At 40.8% G+C, this 17,592-nt stretch overlaps 1 long non-coding RNA gene across 1 annotated transcript in view; it reads right to left on the bottom strand.

Moving 5' to 3' along the window:
- Positions 1-3,654, bottom strand: part of LOC121474922 — a 49,773-nt gene extending 46,119 nt beyond the window's left edge. Inside the window, exon 1 of the long non-coding RNA XR_005983582.1 lies at positions 3,273-3,654. This is a non-coding gene — a long non-coding RNA (uncharacterized LOC121474922). The remainder of the gene's footprint in view (positions 1-3,272) is intronic.
- Between the last annotated feature and the right edge of the window lie 13,938 nt (positions 3,655-17,592).

Raw genomic sequence — 17,592 nt, 5'->3', positions numbered from 1 at the left:
AACAGCAAGCAGACAGCCTGGCAATAGTTTACACACTCTTCTCTTCTCAGACTATAACCTCATGAGAGTTGGAAACCATGCTCTTTCTTCTGTGTTTCAGGGAACCTGATGTGAGATTTGATCCCAGGACCCCGGGATCACTACCTGAGCTGAAGGCAGACTCTCAACCACTGAGCTACTCAGGTGCCCTGAACAATTTTAAATAATGAAGAAATTAGGAAATTTTAGAAGATAACTGCAAGAGGCCCAAATCCTTTTTTTTTTGCTTTGATATGTGTGATGGTTAATTTTGTGCGTCAGTTTAGTGTGGCTTTGGTGCTCGGATGTTTGGTCAAACATCAATATAGATGTTGTTAGGAATATTAGTCACATCTAAAAAAAAAAAAAAACACTTTCAATTAATTAAGTCAGAAGATTTTGAGGAAAACTTTATTTTCCATAATGTGGGAGAGCCTCATCTAATCAGTTGAAGAGAAAAGACGGGTTCCTTGAGGAAGATGGAATCTGCCTCCAGACTTGAGCTGCTACTCCCCCCTGGGCCTCCTGGTCAGCTAGCCCTGCAGATTTTGGATTTACCAGGCCCTTACAATCAGTGAGCCATTTCCTGACAATGACTCTATGTATATACGTCCTGTTGGTTCTGTTTCTCTGAAGGACCCTAATATTATATGAACCTTTTATAAACATCATTGGGAAGTGACAATGAATGCATTGATGCTAGTCTTGAAATGTTGAGATTCTAACAAGTTCTAAGGGGAAATGTGGGAGGCACCTGGATATTTAATCTCCTTAATGGAGTACACATGAAAATCCTTCTAATATGATCATGCTGGATCTCATTTTCAGCCACTGACCTTCTCTTAGGGAGAAGGTCAAATGTGCACCACACTTAGTTAACTGACTGATTAGCTAGAAAGGCAAAAGTGGCATTTAATCAGAGGGGCATGTCCAAACAAGTAGCAATGTCCTTTTTCCCTCTGACAGCCTAGATTCAGTCAATAATTAAATTTTTATTGAATGCAGACTATATTTAGAGTACTGAATTCAATGTTGCTGGACTGAAATAGAAGTAAAAGATGTTGCACTCCCATTGAGCCCACATTCTAAAGGAGTAAGTTTACACCCACATGTAGACAGCAAATCAATTACAAGATTTCATAAAACTATCATTGTTGGGGAATGTCAGGTACGACCCTAAAGAACTCTTTGTGTAATGTAAAGTTTTTCATCCAGTACAATTATGTTCTAGTTTGAAAAAATCAGAGATTTTTGTTAAGTGTGTATATTACCCATGGTTAAGGAAATCTGAAAAGGTTTCTCTATCAAATACCTTTATTTATAACTCCAAGACTGACTTAATTGAGTGATTTGAGAAATACAAGTTCTAAATGAACCAGGCCTAGACTTTTCTTCTTAAGACTTACATCTTAATTTATATGAAGTTCATGTTTCTTATCATAAATCTTAATAGAAGTTTATCATGTATGGGATTACTGAGTCCACAGCCTTCATTTTACAAATGCCAGAACTCAGTTCCTGGAGGGTGAAATGATTTGCTCACAGTCACTTAGCCAGTTTTACAGTAAATTTGCTACTACTCAAAGCCAGTTCTAACTCCAAGAAATGTGTTCTATTGCTGGAACTGCCCCAGGTTGTCACTCAGGGAGCCTAGAAATGGGGTAAGTGACCTGGGAGTAGTTCTACACACACAACCCATCCCCGATCCATTGTGTGGTTTCATAAGGCTTCAGAGTCTGATAGTGAATAAATGGTGATTTCTAGCCTTTCTGGCTCTGGGTCATTCTTAGGTTACAGGTATTCAGAAGGGTGGATCAGCTACAAGTCAGACCTGTCGGTTAGTTGATTCTGGGTAGCCCAGTTATCATAACAGAAACTCAACTTCTTTTCTGCACAGAGCATATAGGAAATGCATTAGAAATATGAATCAGACAGCACTTAGCTACTTCCAAAACTGCCTGTGGGTTGTTAATAGAGTATCAGTTTTAGAGTTGAAACTGAAGAGCTATTTGAGGACTTCTCAACCAGAGTATCTTCAAATTCTAAATCCACACTTAATCAAACTTTTACTGTTTTCCCCACAACCTCAGTTGAGATCCACAGTGGCCCTTCTCCGTCCTCTGTACTCCGGGAGCAGATTGTAACTTAAGAGACATTTGGGGCAAGTGTCATTAGGCTTTATACCTATTTCCATGAATATTGTGTAACAATTACCACTGGCTATTATCTGTGAAACACCAATTCCTCTTTACGTCAGTACTAAATCTCACCGGTTAAGTTTTACAACACAATTTCTTCTAATTCAGCAGGAATTCCAGACCTCTTAGTAATTAACCTAGAGGTCCACACTGCACTGCTAGGGAGGGAAATTGGTCCATCTCAGAAGGGATTTCAAAAGCCCTGATAGGCGTCCACATAGTTGGTGAGGGCCAGCAAGGTGAGAGGGTCATAAGCATTTCACATTTCCCCCCATTCTGTACCCCAAAACCTGCTTCATGTGGACTAAGGTTGGATGTTCCCTGAGAAAGCATGTCCTATAAGAAACAAGGGGTCACCATGAAGAAACCCAGCTTAGTTCCCTGTTTGTCACACTCCTTACCAGTGTTTATCTCTGAGTGCGGCTAATCTTCAAGTGAGTCCAGCACTAATTGTGCTGATCAAGTCATTGCTCTGGGAACCCCCTGGCACCTGGGTCTGAGCCTTCCATCAGGGCAGCCCCTTGTATAGAGGTCCATGCTGCCCTCTGTCCTCACGTGATAGAATCCAGATGTCCCTGCCCTCAGCCCAGTGTCCTTCCCACACTGCCTCGGCTCACTGTGCTGACATTCAATGTTCCTGCAGTGACCCCAAATAAGAAGGGAATGCAACAGCTCCTAGCACATGAAAGTATTTGTTCAACAACATCACACACAGGCAATTCATGGACATGCATGACATACTTCTGTTCTTATGGCAAATTTGGATATTTTAAAATTTTACTTATTTCACATGCCTTCCTAGTCCTATTTCCCTCATGTCCTCTCCAATGATAAGAGCATGAATTTACATATTTCTCAACTCTTCTGAAAAAAACAAAAGAACAACCCCCAAAACAATACCCTTGGAATCTCTGCTTCCTCTTGCATCCCATAAGGGAGAACCAACCTCAACCTCTCTGAGTCATAATTTTCCTTCCGTCCCAACCTACAAGGAAGTGATCTATCCCGTCGTGGCTTGGTTCCCAGCCTCTGAAAGAGCAAGAGAGTCACGCTTACTTTTGCTGAATGTTTCTTCTTCATCACAGTCTTAATTACTCTTTCAGGTCATGAGGAAGGAGCTGGCTGGTGTAATTTAGATGATGGTATCCACAGGGGGTGCAGGTATGCAGGAAGCCCAGCGTGTTCTCCAATCCTAGCACTGCCAAGATTTCGAAGTCCAGAAAGTCAGAGGGAGAACAGCAACCTCGTCCTTGACATGGCAGTTGTGCAGGTGATTCAGAGGTGGTACTATCTACTCATCTGTTTCAGTAGCTGAGTAATGCTTTGTGTTGAAGTTGAAAGTAATAAAACAATTAGTGGCATTTTAAAAATGATGATAAAGAAATAAGGTTGCTTTCGCAAGCCATGGGTCCTGACACATTCTTTTTACATGTGTGAGATGAAGGTCACAGCTTAGATCTAATTTGCATATCTGCCTTGGGAATTCTAGAATATCAGGGTCTGCTGTGAGTGCAATTCAATTTGTAAGAGGACATACTCCAGGCTCCTGTGAAAAAAAGGCAAAAGCAACTTCTAATCTAATGGTCTGATTCCTGGGGGTGGCATGTTCAGTGGGGCAGAGGATACATCCAGGCAGCCACCAGGCCCTTCTCATGGAGCACTGGGGGTCAGGTAAGCAGCTGGGGCTGCCTGCAGTTTCCATAATGGCAGAGATGTGGAAGGACAAACCAGGTCAGAGGTCATGAGAAAAAGTCAAGGATCAAAAGCTGGAAACACCATCCACAAATGTTCCTTATCAAGGATAACAGGTCCACAGAGTCTAGGGTTAGAATTATACTAGATCAGATTGAGAGCAGGGTAGGAATAGGTGAGATCATGATGGCTGCCCAGGTAACTCCAGAGTGTTGGTGGTTTGCAGGAAGTTAGCAGGAAGCAGGCTTGGTTGAAATAATTCAAAGAACCAGATGCAGGACAGCCCAATAGCAGAACACTGAAAGGTATGTTCTATATGGCAGCTGGTAATGACCTTCAAAAGCTTCTGACCTGATTTTTGGACGTTCTCGCCAAGTGAAATTTCTCTAATCCTGAGGCAAAATTCCCAGCATTCTTTGTCCATGAATAGTTTCTGCGGCATCTAGATAGCAAGTAGCAGCAACATGAGGAGGGAAAATATGAGTGTACAGATGACTGCAGATGTTGCTAGGTGATTAGTAAACAGTGACAAAAATGCGGTCATGTACCCCCAGCTCAAAAGACACAATAGCTACTCAGGAAAACTGAACACCACTGACAAGAACTGGGTACTGAGTTCAGGGTAGGGAAGAAAAAAATGCATGCTTGCCTGAGCGCTAACACTTTCAGCTCCTGTAGCCCCACGAAAGGCTGAGGAGAACCTCCTCGGTCCGCAGACACCTGCTCCCCTCCAGCTCCAATGTACAATATAGTTGACCCCTGAACAATGTGGGGGTTAGGGGCACTGTCCCCCTGCACAGTCAAAAGTCTATAGATGACTTTTGGTTCCCCAAAAACATAACTACTAGTAGCTGTACTATTGAACGGAAGCCTCATCAATAGCATAAATAGTCGATCAACACATATTTTACATTACATGTATTATATGCTATATTTCTTACAATAAAGTAAGCTAGAGAAAAGAAAGCATTATTAAGAAAACCATAAGGAAGAGAAGATACATTTATAGTACTGTATCGTGTTTACGGAAAAATTCCGCATAGAAGTGGACCTGCGCAATTCAAACTTGCAACGTTCAGGGTCCACTCTCCCCTGGCTGCCCCTGTGGTCTTTGCTCATATACATTACATGGAGCCACTGTCCTACCATGAATCACTCAGCGGGTTCTCACAACCCACACAAAAGGACCCCGCAGACTCGGGCTCCTGCTTATTTGAGTCTCTCTCACCTCTTCCCGGTCACTTCTCATTGCACTGCAGCCACACTGGCTCCCTTTCTGTCCCTCCACAAACAGGACTCTTCCCCATCTCAGAGCCTCTGTTCCTGCTGTCCCCCCAAGGGAAGGTCCTCCCTCCAGCTCCTGCATAGCTGGTTCAGTTTCCATCTCCCAGGCCATGGTCTCCCCTGGCCTATGTTCACCCCTGCCCCCCGACTCCTTATTACATTTGCCAACCTCCTCACAATGTTTGTTTACTTTCTATTTTCCTTTCTGGGGGCACAGGCCCTGCAAGTCTTGCTCACTGTATGGCCAGAATCCAGCATGGTGTCTTGTACATCATAGATGCTTAGATAAATTTGTACAACTGTGTGGATGAATGGAAAATTTCTCAGTTAGGATGTGGGGATAGGATGGAAGGGGTAGGACCAGCAGGTCTCTGCTTTGTTCAAGGGATTCTGAACCATCTCCCCTTTATTCTTTACCCCCTGGGCCATGCCTCTCTTCATCACCCCCCCAACCCCAACCCTGGACTCTATACACTTTTCCTGGAATCTGAGCTGACTGAGTTACCAGGGAGGTCACAGATTGCCACACAGTCTTTGAGCATACATGGAGTGGTTCTGAGGTGGTGTGTTATAAGGGGATCGGCAAGCGCTCTCTGACCCAAAAAGATCTACTCCATCTGCTTGCCACATTGTCTTTTTTAAAAAATTGAGATATAATTGACATCACGTTTTCTGAAATCCTTCCATTAGCATCACAGTCATGCTTTTCACTTTTTAGCTAAGACATTGCCTCCTGTCCTGAGTCCTCCTTTCTCCAAATGGAAACAGTTCCGGGCAGGGTGACACAAAAAGTTGTCATCAGCTCCTTACTGCTAATTTCACAGAGCATGGTCTAGAGCTGCCCCATCCCAGGGGCTGCGTGATCCTGCCTGGGACTGAAGCAGAGCCAGGTAGCTGTCCTTTGCTGAATTAAAAAGAAGTCCCAAAAGACCGCCACCTCCACCTTAACAACAAGCCTGATAATCATGGTACAAAATTGTCATTTACAAACAAAACATATGAAGCAAGTGGTGAATGGAATCCAGCTGAAGCCCAGGAAAGCCCAGCGCCAGCCCAACTACACATCAGACTGTTGGGCACCCCCCGTCCCCCAGGCACCCTCCTAGCAAGCAAGTCAAGCAAGTGGTCAACCGGCTGCAAGAGTTTAGCCTCCCCTAACTTCTGGAGGCCTCCTCCTGCACAAGGCTAAGAATGACAGGATTGGACCGGATAATAGCCCTGAACCTGCCCAACCTGCCTCACAAGGTCATTATGAAGATGGCATATGATAAAGGCTGTAATCTGTCCTGAGTTACCCAAACATAAGCATTGACATTGACTTAAGCAGTTCTGCCCCCCTGGGGCTGTTCCTTCCTCTGTCTCTCAAATTACTTTGAAGAGTTTCCAACAAGAAAAAAAAACAAACAGAAGCACCCTCGACCCAGATGGACACTACTCTTGGAAACAGCACATTGTAGGCTGGCACTTCAGGTTGGTGAGGATCAGTGTTTGGAGGGGAACTCTGAAAAATCCCTCTCTGAGATGGGGAAGAGTCCTGTTTGTGGAGGGACAGAAAGAAGAGGTCACCCCTCTTTCCCTCCTGCTCTTGGGCTTCTCATTTCTCCTTCACCACAGCCCCGCAGCCCGCTCCCTTTCTCTCTCCTGTCTGCGTGGGTTCCAAAGTCAGCCCCACTGACCTGAAAAAGCATGGGTCTTGAGCAGGATGCCAGTTCCCATTCAGGCCCACCTCGGGGGACCTGCCCACACCCGAGGCCCTGGGGTTTTGCCAGCACCTCTAGAACTTACTACTGCAGTCTTCTGGAAACCCACGCTTGTGTTAACTGGCCAGCCCTTTCACGCAGGTTTTTTTCACTTTGTAATACAAACCAGCCCTTGAAATGCATCAAGCCTAGTTTTCATTTACGCCTGCAGTCTTTTGCTCGTAATTTTCTTGCTTTATCAGGCTTGGTTTTCAAGCCATTAAAAAACCATGAAGTTTTCTGTTTTTATAGCTGGAGCTCTATAAGAGTTTATTTTATTTTATTTGTTTGTAGCCCATGGATTCTCTCTCACAGCCTTGATCAAATCCAAGTCCTGGAGAGGTACTGTATCCGCATTTACCTTTAGCAGCATAACCAGAACAGATCACTGATAAGAAACAGATAATTCTGAAGAAAAAAACATAAAGTCATACAAGAAGGGCAGGGATTGGCTCTTCTAACACACCCATTGTACAGATGAGGAAGGTGAAGTTTAGAGATGGCTCAAGTGATTTGACCAAAGGCTCACCCCTCTATTAGACTAGCAGAGATGATCCTAGAACCACTGCCTGGGCCTCTGGCCCCACATTGTTTCCACTGTGTGGGATTACAGGACTGCTTCCTCAGGGAGAGCCAAGGTGAGGGCAATATAACTAGCCTATCACTTAGGATTAAGTTCAGTTGTCAAAGAATAGAAAATAAGTGTGAGACAGTAAATTTATATATTTCTACAAGAAAATCAAAAGGTAAATTGTCCAAGACTGGCATGGAGGCCCCATAGTGTTATTGGGCAATCTGGGCTCTGTCCAGCTTCTCTGTCCACCTTCTTTAGAGTATGTTCACTGTCCTTGTGCTGTCAGGATGGCTACCAGATATCTCCAGCCATTATATCCATGCTTCAGGTAGGAAGAAAGGGAGGAACAAAGGGAAACAAACTCATGTTAATGAAGGATAGTTGGAAGAGGGGCCAGCGGGACAGGGGCCAAGTCCTCCCCACCCCCCAAAGAGGAGAAACTACCCTTAAAAAAAGAGGAAAAAGACCCCATCCTGTTATTCTACACCACTCTGGAAAGAGCCCTCCACCCTTTCCCACATGAACAATTCCCTGATAGGTAGATGAGTATGTAGAAAATAATCTGATTGGGTGACAGGCTCAGGGAGGGTTAATCAGATTAAAGCAGCCCATCAACAATCTCAGTAAAACCCCTAGATTTAGGAGCTCAACCTCTCAGATTCCCTCCCTCTTTGGGAGCTTTTTGCTATCACTCAATACACTTTGCTTTGTTGCCTTCCACTCTTCATCTGGTCCACCTCTCCATTTTTCCAAGCAAAGTGACCAAGAACAGTGGGCACTAAAGGACAAGAAATCCTGAAACCATGCCAGCTGAGTTAGTCCACTTTAAAGGACTTTTCAAAAATTTCCATTCCATGTCTTCTGTTTGCTATTAATTGACTAATCCTGTGCCATATGTTTATTCCTAGCTTCAAAGGAGGTAGACACGCTATCAACTTGGATGAAACTGGGGTTCTGTGAGTAGGGAAGAGGAAATCATCTTTAAGAGGCAATTAACCAGCAGTCTCCCTGAGCTGGGAAGCCTTTGGTGTCACCAGGACTCAATCTGATTCTATCACATAGGAGGAAACACAGAAGAAGATGCCAAATCCAATGGAAAATCTCCAGGTTTCATTTTACCTAATGTCTTGGCAGCCTTTCAAACACTTGATGACTTACTCCTTGTTAAGCCCCTGTTTCTCCTTTGGCTTCCAGGAAGTCACATCCTGATTTCCTTCTCCGACACTGGGTGTTTCTTCAAAGTGTCCTTGGCTGGGTCCTTTTCCCTTCCAACCTCTGATACTGGAGAGACTCAAAGTTCAGGCCTTAGATGGTTTCTCAATCTAGGCTTCTCTCTGGAGGTCTTGTCCAGCTCCTGATTATATACTCTTTATATGCCAAAGACTCCCCAATTCTTATCTCTAGCCCTAACCTCAACCTTTTAGCCTTGTCTTTCTGGTGGCCTGAAATTCCACTTAGATGCTAGTAGGCCTCTCAATATTAATAGGTCCAAAGCCAAATTTTGTATTCAGCCCCAAAAACTTACTTCTCCCCCTGTGTTCTCTACCTCTGTAATAACATTATTTATGTGCCCATGCTGAAAACTCAGTGTCACCTTCTCACCCCAATGCCACACCTTCCAAGTGCATCTGGAATCTGACTACCTCTCACTAAATCCAGTGCTACATTCCTGGTCCAAGATACTATCACATCATCTTTGGCTAGGTCTACACAATTGTCTCTTGTGTGATGGTTAATTTTATGTGTCCTCTTGAGTTGGCCATGGCTCCCAGGTATTTGGTGAAACATTTTTCTGGGTGTGTCTGTGAGGGTGTTTCAGGATGTAATTTACATTTAAATCATAGACCAAATACAGCACATTTCCCTCCCTGGTGTGAGTGGGCCTTGTCCATTCCACTGAAGGCCAGAATAGAACAAAGAAGGCTAAGCAAGGGGGAATTTGCTCTCTCTGCCTGACTGCCACTGAGCAGATCATTGGTACACCTAAGCATGAGTGGAAAAGTGCCAGAAGAAAAAGTTACAAAAAAAGTCATTGCTGTTAAAACAATAACTAGTGCTCTCTCTTAAAGGCTAGTTAAAGGCTAGTTCACATTTCTCAAGATGCCATTTACAAACCCAAGAAGAAAGTACTAGAAGAAATCATGAGTGATTTTTGTTTTTACTATTACTGTAGAGTGAGGAACACTCTTCTTAGAAAGATACAAACCTCAGAATCTACAAAGGAAAATAGTGGCAAATTAATTATGTAAAAAATACTATTGGGGGAAAAAAAGAAAAACCAACCTGTTAAAAGATATAACACAAATAACAAACTGGAAAAAAAATTATCCATCCTATGATCAAATGTGAATCTCCTTGGTATATAAGAAACACTTAATAGGAAAGAGAACAGCTCAACAGAAAAATACACCAAGGACAAAAAAGTAATTAAATTACTAATAAACATAATTATTTTTAGTGAGCAAGCTCAACTCACTGGTGTATAAACAAAATATAATTTTTATTTTTCCAAAAGCTACTGTGAACTATACTGTCTTGATCACCTTTCCGTTCCCTTGTATGCTGTCCTACTTGTTCATAGTTAGGCTAACTTAGCAATGTCTCAACCTAGTTCCACAAGTTTTCAGCCAATAAAATAATCTCATTCTAGTTCTTATATTTTGGTCAGGTTCATTTATAAAATTCCAATCTCCTATGCAATGAAAATCTTGATCTATGAAACCTCAATGTCATGTTGAACCTGCCCCTCCCCTTCCAGCACAGGCTGAGTGGAGACCGAGAACAGAGGAGACTGTGATCTGCTGTCTCACATATCCTGACTGGGGACTAGAAGGAGGCAGGCAGGAACGTTTCTGCCCAGAGCAAGGTTGTCCCTTTCTCTTGATAGTTGCCACCTCTTTCTCTATTGCTGACTGGCCTTGGTTTCTGTAAATAGGGAAGATGCCCGGAGACAGCTCTTTAGGAAATGATCATTTGAGTTTTCAAAGGAGACCCATCAGGGGCTTCCTCTACAGAGTCATGGCTCTGGAAGGTCTAGGGAAGGCCTGACCTCTTTCTCACTCACACACCTTCACATCAGCCTTGAACGAAGATACTGCTGCCTCCATTTTAACTCCAAACTTTCTAGTTGGGTTCTTTCTAGCTTGTCTCTCAGCTCAGGAGGAACACCCTACAGGTGTAACATCCCTTGATGAGAAATGAAACTATCCCCTCAAGCAATAAGGACTGCCCTCAGCCTGTGTGATTGACCCCAAGACAGCAATGGATTTGCCCATCTGCATGTACCCACTGACCTTAGTCGCACATTTTCCCTATATAAACCTTAAAGTATTTTCGTCACTTGAGAGGCAATCTTTGGGATGTTAGCCCCCTGTCTTTCCAGTGTTGGCCTCACTGACTTTGCAGTCAGGAATGGGGTAGGTAATGTTCTGGAGAGGGGCTTCCCTCCCCTGCATTCTTCCAGTCACATGGGCCACTCCCTACTCCAAAGGCAGGAAAAACCCTAAAATGAAACTGCTCTTTTAGTTGACTGGTCAGTAGCCTTGAAACCAATTCTCTGCTTGTAACCTCCTTTCTTTCCTTACCTCTATGAAAAATTTTTGTAGTGAGAAACCTGTATTCGCAAAGCCTCAAGCTTTCCATTTGTATTTAGAGAATATACCTGTATATTGACATGAACCTCAGTTCACAAAGTTTATGGGAAATCTCATCTCTGTTTTAAAACTATACTAATTTATTTTTCATTCTGAGTCCTCATGAAACCAACCTGGCAATAAATTCAAGTGTGGCCCTTCCCTTTACTTCCAGCCGGCTCCTAGACCATAAGAGTATTTTGGGTATTTCTCTTTCCCCAGATGGCCTTGCCCTTGCTCCTCAAGCCCTAATTTCCTCAATTGATAAAATCTTCTTGGGAAACAAACCCAAGAAGTCCCCAGGCTTCCACAGGCCCCTGCTTTTCACACTTCTTCCTGTCCCTTTGAAGGCAATGACTAAAGAGACTCTTAGGAGCAGGGATGGAGCTGAAGAAGATAAGAAAAAAGGAACATATGGAGTAAATAACAATCAATTCACCAAAATATTTCCAAGCAAGTCTTGATCTTGTGCTCTGTTCACTCAATGCTTAAGTCACCCTGACCTATAGGGTGCCCTTCACAAAGTGGCATCAAGCACATTTCCTAGGAAGTACAGTATGCTGGTATGGGATTTTCTATTAGGAGGCATTAGATGTCAATCTCAGTGTGAACAAGGCTCTAAGCAGTATGCTAAGATGTACCCCATTTTAAATAATCCTTCTTTACTTCTGAGGTCTGTGAATTAATCCACTCATCTATCTACTTTGAAGCTTTCTCTTTGGTTGGATGCACAGGCATTTAATAGTAAAATAATTAGACACGAGTAAATTGTCTAAATGCTCAGCTAATGGAGTTTAAATGCTTCTTTTCCATTCTCTCTTCAGCTTGCCTGACTAGCTACCATTCTTGGCTCAGGACACAACTTATTAATGAATAGGCAGGCAAGTTATAGCATCATCTTTTTGTGCAATCTAAGGAATTCAAATGCTTTACCCCAAAGAAAAAAATTATCTACCATCATTGCTATTTGAAATTCTGCTGGTTAACCATTTATTTCTTTGTAATAAGCAATGTCTCTGGTATAGCTAATATGTCCTTTAAAAATGCAGTTATTAACCTTGGGAAAGAGAACACTTTTATGTGATGTGATTTTATCTTATTGCTTTTAATTTGAAAGGAGTGGCTAATACCCTGACTCCACTGGTGCCCTGGGAAATGTAGACAGTGATTATTGGGAAGGTGGTGTATAACTAATGTGTTTCCCATCTTGATGTGCCAGAGGTTTTATCAACTAGGGCCACTTTTTCTTTTAGTACCTATAACTCAAAGACATAGAATCTTCATCCCTTAGATTCTAGAAAATTTTTTTTCACCCTTGATCCCAGAGGGAGGGTTAGATTAGACCCCTCCAGCTGATTCACAGTGAAAATGTAGTGTGAGTAAAAAATAAACTCTGCGGTCTTAAGCCACACAAAGTTTTGGATTTATTTGTTATTGGGAAATACTCTAACCTATTCCTTTTTTGTTTTCTCCCAAGTTTCCCTCCTTAAAAGAATTTATGGAAATCATTGAAGAATGCTTACGTGGGGGATGCCTCGATAGCTCAGCGGTTGAGCATCTGCCTTTGGCTCAAGGTGCAATCCTGGGGTCTTGGGATCCTGCATTAGGCTCACCACAGGGAGCCTGCTTCTCTCTCTGCCTGTGTCTCTACCTCTCTCTGTGTGTCTCTCATGAATAAATAAAATCTTAAAAAAAAAAAAAAAAAAAAAAGAAGGAATGCTTACATGGTCTACAGATTCTGGCTGTTGCTTGCTACTTCTGCTGTACCCTGTACCAAGATCACCTCTTGACATCTTGTAGGTTCTGCTGTTCTGCTTCTGCTTCTATGGGTTGCCACTTCTCCTTCTCCTCTTCTTCATCATTTTCCTTCTTGATCCTTTGTTAGTTTCCTAAGATACAGCTAAAAGCAGGATGAAGGTTTCAAAAAATTTACTGAGGATGGAGGACAACATTAAGGAATTACTGTTTAAAAAAAGTAAACTTGAAAGAAAATTAAAAAAGTAAACTTAAGACTGTATGCAGGGTATTGTTCCTACAATGTGAGACCCTATGGCCCTCCACAAGGCGTATTCTCCTCTTGACTGTCTCTCTCTTTAGCTTCCTCCAATGTTAAAATAGTAATTTTATCTTCTACCAAGAGTAATAATTTTATCTTCTGTAAGCAGCATGTCCCTCTTACTGCTAGACCCCACCATCAACATAAAATCGTCTCTAGAAGTTCAACTCTGTCCTTTGAGATAGACAATTTTGCAGAAAGATACAAATTACCCAATCTGACACAAGAAGAAACAAAATCTGGACAGACCCATATGAGCCTCAAAACACAACAAAAAAACCTCCTAAAGTTTAATTAGCAAAAATTTTTTCCACAAAGAAAAGCCTAAGCCCATATGGCTATACTTGTGAATTCTATTAGATATTTAAAAGGGAAATAATACTAATACCAACAAATTCCTAGAAAATAGAGGAGGGTAGAGTTCTTCTCAATTCATTTTATCAGGTAAATATTAGGCTGACATCAAAGCCAGGTTAAAGGCATCGCAAGAAAAGAAAACTAGGCTCATGAACACAGGTGCAAAAACAAAGGAAAATATAAAAAGAATTATATACCATGAACAAGGGAGGTGTATCCCAGTTTGCAAAGTTGGTTTAACACTGAAAAATCAATTAATGTAATACACTATATAAACAGAAGAAATGAGAAAAAAAGATCGTCACAATGAAACAGAAAAATCACTTGACAAATTCCAATATTCATTCATGATTAAAAACTTTTAACACGCCAGGAATAAAAAAAAAAAACCTCCTCAACTGATAATGGGTTTCTATAAAAACCTACAGCTAACAACATTCATAATGTGAAAGGTTGAATTTTTCCCCCTAAGATTAGGAAAACAAAGACATCCACTCCAACCACATGTGGCAGTTAATTTTATACCAGTTTGACTGAGTCACAGGGTAACAAAATTAAACATTATTTTGAGTGTGTCTGTAAGGGTCTGTCCAGAAGAGATTAGCATTTGAAATAGTGGACACAATAGAGTATATTGTGTGCACCCCACCACCCAAGGTGGGTGGGCATTATCTAATCTGTTGAAGGCCTGAATAGAACAAAAGTGGAGGAAGTGAGGATTCATTCACTTCCTGACTACCTGCTTAAGCTGAGACATGGTTCTTCTCCTGCCCCGGAGCTGGGGTTTACATCATCTGTTCTGATTCTCAGGCCTTTGGACCCAGGAATTACATTCCCGACTTTCCTGGGTATCCAGCTTGCAGATGGCAGATCGTAGGACTTTTTAGCTTCCATAAGCATTTAAAGAAGTTCTTCATAACAAATCATCTATCTATACCAATATATTTCCTATCTAGATATATTCTCTCTATGTATATCCATACATATGGCAACAAGGCAAGAGAAATAATCTAAAGACCATATATATTGGAATGTAAAAACGTATAGTTTGGAAAAAAGAGGCAAATTGTAGATATTTGCAGATGACATAATCTTTTGTGTAGAAAACCACAAGGAACCCATAAAACCTATTAGATCTATTAAGTGAGCTTAGCAATGTCATAACCACAAGATTAGTGTACAAAAACAATTGTATTTCTATTTACTAGAAATCAGATCAACAATCTGAAAATGAAATTAAGGAAATAAATACATTCATGATGGCATCAAAAAGAATAAAATCTCTAAGAAGAAATTTAACAAAAAAGTGCAAGACCTATCTAATAAAAACAACATAACATTGTGGAAAAACTTTAAAAGATCTATATAAATGGGAAGATATACCATGCTCATGGGATAGAAGACTCTATATTTTGAAGATTGCAATTCTCCTCAAACTGATCTATGTGTTCAACAATCCCAATCAAAATCCCAGCAAGTTTTTTCTTTTCTTTCTTTCATTTTTTGATAAAATGACAAACAGATTTTAAATTGTATGTGGAAATTGTAAAGGACCAAGGAGAGCCAAAATAATTTTTGTAAAAGGAACAAATTTCAAACTTAATGCAAAGTTACAATAATCGAGGCAGTGTGGTATTGGCAGAAGTATGGGCATGTAGATTAAGGGAACATGGTAGAGAGTTCAGATATAAACCCACACATTTATGGTAAATTAATAATTGACAAAGGTACCAAGGCAACTCTATGTTGAGAAGATAATATCTTTAGCTCTCTGTGCTACACGATGGGATATACACATGCCAAAAACCCAAACAAAACCAAGAAAGAGCTGAACCTGAGACCTTTACCACACACTATACACCAAAATTAACTCACTATGAATTACAGACCTAAATGTAAGAGCTAGAGTGAGCCAACTCCTGGAAGATAACAAGGGAAAAAAACCTACATGATCTTGGGATAGACAAAGATTTCTTAGATTTCTAAGATATTAAAAACATGGTCCATAAAAGAAAAAACTGATTAAATGAATTCTATTAAAGTGGAAAACGTAGTTTTTATAGGATACCATTAAGAGAATGAAATGATAACCAAGACTGGGAGATCTATTTATAAATCATATGTCTAATTAAGAGCTTGCTTCTAGTATAAAGAATTTTTTAGTTCTATTATAAGAAAGTTATCTAATTTTTAAAACTAACAAAATATGGGAAAAGCCATTTCACCAAAGAAATATACATATGGATAATAAGCACATGAGAATATCTCAATATCATTAGTCATTAATACAAATTAAAATCAAGAGATACCACTTCATAGCCATTAGATTTGCCAGAGTAAAAAGAACTTTCAGTATCAAGTGTCAGTGAGGATGTGGAGAAATTGGAACTGGTTAGAATGTAAATTGGTATAGATATTTTGGAAAATAGTCTTACAGTTTCTTAAAAAGTTAAAGACATACCATTTGACTCTGCAGTTCCATTCCCAGTTGTTGACCAAAGGGAGATGAAAACACATGTCTACACAAAGACTTGTACATGAATGTTGATAATGATATTACTCATAATAGCCCTAAACTGGAAGCAATCAAATGTCCCAGCATCTGGAGAATAAATGAACAAACAGTGGTATATCCATGCATGGAATACCACTCAGCAGTAAAAACCAAAACAAAACACAACAAAAGACTGCTCATACTTGTGGCAATATGGCTGAACCTCAAAAACATTATGATAAGTAAAAGAAGCCAAACATGAATTGTACATGATTCCATTTACCTGAAATTTCTACAGAAGGCAAAATGATAGAGATAGAAAGCAGATGGGTGTGAGAATGGGACTGATTGCACATGAGCATGAGGAAAATTTTTAGGGTGATGGAAATATTCTAAAACTCAATTGTGATGGTAGCACACTGTATACATTTACTAACACAGTTCTCTGGCATTTGTGCTAGTGCAGCATAGTTTGTGACACTGAACATGTTGGCCTTAACAGAAGATTCCATCCAGCTGTTTCCTGCCTCCCCACCTTATCTCCTTACTTATCTCCTTATCTTCCTTACTTACTCCTTATCTTCCTTACCTCCAGTGGGGATTTCCACCTCCTCATTTAAGTGTTACTCTCTCTGTTTCTGGGTCTCCTTTCTCTTCTTAGACATATCTTGTGGACTCCTGGATTAATCTCTTACTTACCTATCTTTTCCCTCCTATTTTCATTTGTCTGTTTCTCCATCTGACCTAATTTCCTGAATTCCTTCAATTCCAACCCTCCATGTTAATTGTGAACTATAGAGGAGAATATAGAAGGTGTTTATTTTCCCCTTTTCAATGAATCTTCTTTGAGACATGTCTCAGAATTCAACAGAAACTTTTTCTACATCCCAATTATTTCTAATGAAGCAAGAGGAAACAATTATTAATGTATGGTCAAAATATTGACCAGTTATCTTGGTGAAGAATGGAGCAAAAGAAATAAAAATGACTAGGAATGAAAATACTGGTTAGAAAACATTTGCATTATCCCAAACCAGAGGGAATGAATACTAAAAAAATGTTAATGATGTTTCAGAGAGGGAGGATTCAGGAACTCAGGAACAGGGAGGAAGAAAAAAAATATCTCTAACCACTATCAGAACAGGAAAGCCAGCAATAGCATTTTGGGTGACAGTAGAAAATGGGAGTAATAAGATATGGGCTTAATGGTAGATTTGGTTTTAAGTTTGTCCAGTTTGAATGACCATGAAATGTTCAGGGAAGAGCTGTCTCATGAGCAGGTGGAAATGCAAATCTGAAGTTCATAAGAGGGGTCAATACTGAACTTACTTATGAACAAATCAAAAACACACAAACACATGAACAGAGCCTAATGAGTGAAAAGGAGAAAAGGGGACCACAACATGAGTAGAACCAAGGCCACAAGCAATAAATGCAGGTGTGTGGAGAGGCTTTCAATAGGGTGATGAATTATCCTTTCAATAAGGGTGATGAGGAAAACAAAGTGCATTGGTATGGTGGCTCCCTGGGACAGAAAAGTCAGAGAGA

The sequence above is a fragment of the Vulpes lagopus genome, chromosome 13 (assembly GCF_018345385.1).
Source record: "Vulpes lagopus strain Blue_001 chromosome 13, ASM1834538v1, whole genome shotgun sequence".
NCBI classification, from domain to species: Eukaryota; Metazoa; Chordata; class Mammalia; order Carnivora; family Canidae; genus Vulpes; species Vulpes lagopus.
Note: the sequence above shows the minus strand (reverse complement) of the source record. Positions and strands in the feature narration are given on the sequence as shown.